We start from the raw sequence: 5,220 nt of genomic DNA, 5'->3' as shown, positions 1-5,220 counted from the left end.
ATTGCTGCCATCAAATCTGCTAGGCTGTAGTCTGATTTGCCGCTTCTCGTTTCCATTTTTCTTCTCTTTTTTTTTTTTCTTATCCCACTCTCTGACACCAATTTGTTACGTCTCCGTTTGTTAATTGATTTTCCGTAACTTCGTACCGACGAAACTTAAGCGACACAAGTCTTTACTTAATAAAACTGGTTTATTCTTTCCGAATATAACTCTGCCATACACTTAATCTCAATACTCGCGCTAAAACAACACTGTAACGAACGAACGTTAACTTCAAGAATACTGTGTGACTGCCGTTCAATTACTCACTATCTCCTCCTTTATATATACCAGCCCACCCTACATCGAGCAATTACTAGAGCATTCCCGAAAGAACAAGATAGTTCTTGAAACTAGAGGGCGCCACAGTGGTCACGTGACTCGCTTACGCAACACAACTTTACGATACACTTATTTTCAACAGTCTCTATAACAAACGCTATATCAACAAACGTCAACAATACTTCTGACTGCAGTTCAAATACTCACTATCTACACACACATTACTGCGTCACGTTGTCACCCTCTTATTTATATACCAGCTACCCTATCTAGTAAATGCTAGGGCATTCATGAAGGAACAAGATAGTTCTAGAAACGTGGCGTCACACTAGTCATGTGACTTCGCTGACGCAACAATATTAATAATTTCAGACAGGCGGCCAATACATATAATTATGTAGATTAAATTTCCAATTGCCAAGAGTGGTCACCCACTCTCCCCGGACTATATTCCCACTGTTTTCTCTCATAAAGTCACCCCAGAAGAAAATAGCAGCGAAAAATATGGCGAAGTTTCATCTAAGCCAGGCAATGAAAGAAAAGGAAGTCGTGAGGAGTGATTTCTGGTAGTGATGCGGCTGCGCCTCTCACGACGTTTATTTCCACCATTTATATTTCAATAATTCATATGCAACAGTAGGCTTGCCAACCCTCTCGGATTCGCGGGGAGTATTCCGGAATCGTATCGTCACATTTATTTACGTGTGGCCCAATTTCATGAGCGATGCCAGTAATCTATCACGTGGTACGTCAGCCATAGCAAGAGTGAAAGATAACTCACGTGTTGTAGTCCAATTAACATCGATCTTTTGTTTACATTTTTGTTCTTACATTTTTCTTTTTATAATTGCCATGGATAGTGTTGAAAAATATAAAAAAGGTGGAGGCAGTTCTTGTGCCGTTAATGGTTGTTCAAATAATCGACGCTAACTGAATATATGGAAGGAATCTATGTGTAAAATACACGGCCAATTGCATAAAGACTGTGCGTGTTTAATTCCGTTTAAATTTCATTCTGTACCGTCATATGAGCCAACAAAACTTGAATGGATTAAAGCTATTAACCGAAAAACATTACCGAAGAAAGTGTACGTTTGTTCCGAGCACGTTTTAGATGGAATGCCGACGGAGATAAACCCATACCCAAAGATAAAATTAGGTTATGAAACTAAAGCAACACCCGGTCGGCGAAAACTGCTGAAACATTCACAAAGTCCAAGTGTTAAAAAAAGTAAATTGGCAAGCAGCAGTGGCGATCAAAATGAGGAAACATACGATTTCGTGCAAAGTGAATTAGACAGTTCGATTGATGAAACAAGTACTATTATTTCCGATAGCATTTGTGATAATTGAGTTACTGAAACAGCAACTTCGTTTACACAGTACGACGAATTGGACCTTAAACTTCGCAATGACCATTGTTATGCACAAGAATGGACAGACGTTCAAAGGTGAGTTAGCGCTTTCGTATAATAAAAAAAATCATAATTGAACTAACGGATAGAAAGAATAATAACTAAACTATAACAAAATAAAAGTGGAATTCGCTACCTCACAAAGTTCTACATGAATTAATTGTTACTGTTGGTTGGATTGTACTCTATATAAGTATATGTACTATGTACAAGTTACAACATTGTTAACGTTTATAAATTATAGGCGCTGATCTAAACTTTATAACGATCTGTATGCACCTGAAGTAAAGTAGTAATTGACTGAAGCTATGTCAGTTTCTACCCAGAGGTGTTAAATGGGCTTGTTAGTAATTTGGATCATGTGATGTAATTAGTATGTTGTTAGTTCATTGCTAATTTGTAACTTGTGTGAGTGAACAAATCCAGAAGCCAAGATCAAGTTGTCATATGTATAATAAATGAAGATGTTAAGACAGTTATGTATAGGTTCTCTAAATAAATGTATATAAAAAATAGAATAAGTAGTAACTACTACACTGATTTCTATTATTTTATGATTCCCCATCTATAAGCAAAATTTATTTTCTAATGGTAGCTGTTACTGTTAGTACTTAGTAATTTCGGATGTGTAATTCAATTAATTTTGCTATTTTTTGTGTTTTATGGAGAGAGCTCATTGTTGTGTTTTCAGTGTTATCATTTGAGTATCTTGTTCTGTGTAGGTAAACAGTTTACAAAAGACAAAGTCAAGTCATTGTGTATTATTTCAGAAATAGTTGTATGTCAGAGAGATAAAGTATGCTGAGAAATTAGCATTTATTGCTATTTTTAAGAAATAAGTTGATAAGAACCTAAAAATTACTGATCTGCTTAGTTGACTTGTGTATGTATTTATCATATGTTAGTAGTTTGTTGTTAGGGGTAAACACATCTGTAGAAGTAGAAAAATATAAGAAAAGTTTCAGAAGATATTTACAGCTAAGTTTATTTCTTTTCCTTAATAACATTGTACCTTGCTTAGTTTATTAATTAAATCATTATATTTTAAAACACTTTCTTACCTCATGGCTTAACTAATTCTGTAAAAATTTATCTTTGGACAATTTTTAGGCTTTGTAAGAGTTATACATGTCTGTAAATTGTGTAAAGTATTATAATAATTGACTCTATAATACTTCTTTAATATATAATATTTCATTGATATGAATGTGAAATTTTGAACAATTAAAGCTGGATAAATTATTTATAATTATGATATTTCAGCATTAGAAGTTATGGTAGAATTTGTTTAGCTAGCTCAAAAATTGTCAGACAAAAAAAAATTGTTTCTGGTGTGCATAAACATTCTTTTAGTCTTCCATATCAGTGAGAAATTATACCATGTTTAATTTAAGTTCAAACAGACTTATTAGATTGGTAAGCTACAAGCATTGTTATGCTTTATTTTACAAAAGAAAATTTACATATGAAACTGCATATTTAGTCACCTAGATCATGGTTCATTGAGAATTCTAATAAATAGACCAAAGTACTATTCTCAAATTGTGTATGTGATTCAGAAAAGTTAAAATTTCACCAAAATAATTTGTCTTGGGAATTTGTTCTGTAATGAATACTTGTATATGAAAATTATTTTGTGGATATCTAATTTATTTTTATTTTTTGTTCTAGTTTCTCTCATTTTTTTATTTAAATTTACAATATTTTATGTACTCATGTTAAGAATAATGAAACAGAGAAATTAGTAAGATTAGCTAGAGTAACCACAGTCTTCAAAGGCATTATAAAGTTGATAGAGATTTGTGTCTGTTTCCTTTACATCTAATAAATATGCTACATCATTTGAGACCTAGACCAGTCAGATACATTTTCATATTTAGCACAAAACAATTCTGAAGCATTTATGTTTATAAATATAATTAAAGAATGTGACAAAGTTTATATTATTGTGTACCATGTCTGAAACACACATACATATATATATATATTGCTATTTACCTATTGTATTTGTTGATTTCTATGAAAGAAAATTGTTTGGATGTGTTGAAATTTGGTATAATGGTTTTTGTTATCAATAGAAGATAATTTCTCTTCATCGAAAGACAACAACCGAAGTTACAACAAATAATTAAAAGTTGGCACAGGTAGAAAATCTGGAACCAGGTACTTGATGTGAAAAATCCTTGATTCTGTTTAGGTAATATTAAAAAAACAACTTGCATCAAATTTACTACAAATATTATTCTTTTCAGTGTATAATGCAAAGTTAAATGCTTTATATGGTACACATATGTTTCCTATCTTTTGCTATTTCAGTACCAAAATGATGAAATAATAAAAAAACTGTTGAGTATTAATATTAATATCCATGCTATTGGATTATATGTGCCATTTACTGGCTATATTTTGTTGCTTTTGTTTTTTATTAATAATCAACACCATAGTAGTAAAAAAATTCTTGGGTTAAATAATTATAAACTCAACGGGTATCCTAGTTTTCAAGTACCCATGCCAATCTTTACAGATAATGTATATTTGTTCTATTAAATAATGTTTCTTTAAATACATTGTCTAATAAAACCAAGTTTTTTCATTTTAAGAAGTTTCAAATGTGATGATTAAATTGGTTGAATTATTGCATAAATGTAACTTCACTGGAACTAATGAAAGATCAAATTTGAAACTACCAATAATTTGAAGTTCATATACATAACTTAGTATACCAGTTGTTCTAATAGTGTCATACTTTATTGTTATTTTATATTTGATGTATATCTCATGAGGGTAAAACCCTACTCAACAGTTATGATGTACATGTTTACACATTTAAAAGTTTTGCTAACATTGTCTTGGTCATATTTTAAAAGGAGTTCAAAGTGTCAGATTACAAGAATTGTAACATTTTTAAAGTTAAAAAAAACAAAGTCAGTAAGTTGAGATGAAAGTTATCAAGTTAAAGAACAAAGTCAGTCAGTTGACATGAAAGTTATCAAGTTAAAAGAAAGTCAATCAGTTGACATGAAAGTTATCAAGTTAAAGAAAACAAAGTCAGTCAGTTGACATGAGAGTTATAAAGTTAAAAATTTTAGATTCTTTTTTGTTGTAATAACTTTTAATATAATGCAAATTCCAATTACTAACTTGTTTCTTTGCAGTCTAACTACAAATTTTGGAACCATGGAAGTATTGAAGGTGAAGGATGAATACTTTTCTGATGAGGAGCAAGATGCTCTGTTGGATATCAAATTGATGAAAAATGAAGAGACATTTACATTACCTGTGTGTAAGTATATACAGTATTGATAATAGATTTCAAAAGAACCAGAAACTGGAGCTCTTTCAAATAGTTCAGTGGTCCTTTAACTGAAGGGAGTACAACCATATATGGGGGGGAGGGGGGGGAATTGTCAGGAAAAAATTTGTAAATTAAGTTTATCTTGTCATCATTGGCTGTACATATATATGTATATTGTTGCATCAACGA

General features: G+C 31.4%; 1 long non-coding RNA gene across 1 annotated transcript; it reads left to right on the top strand.

Moving 5' to 3' along the window:
• Positions 1-759: 759 nt before the first annotated feature.
• On the top strand, positions 760-5,016 carry LOC111084482. The gene is made up of 3 exons (XR_002609578.1): positions 760-1,772; positions 3,815-3,933; positions 4,892-5,016. It is a non-coding gene; the product is annotated as an uncharacterized LOC111084482 (long non-coding RNA).
• Positions 5,017-5,220: the final 204 nt, after the last annotated feature.

This window comes from Limulus polyphemus, unplaced genomic scaffold, assembly GCF_000517525.1.
Source record: "Limulus polyphemus unplaced genomic scaffold, Limulus_polyphemus-2.1.2 Scaffold77119, whole genome shotgun sequence".
Taxonomy (NCBI): Eukaryota; Metazoa; Arthropoda; class Merostomata; order Xiphosura; family Limulidae; genus Limulus; species Limulus polyphemus.
This window is presented reverse-complemented; position numbering and strand designations above follow the sequence as displayed.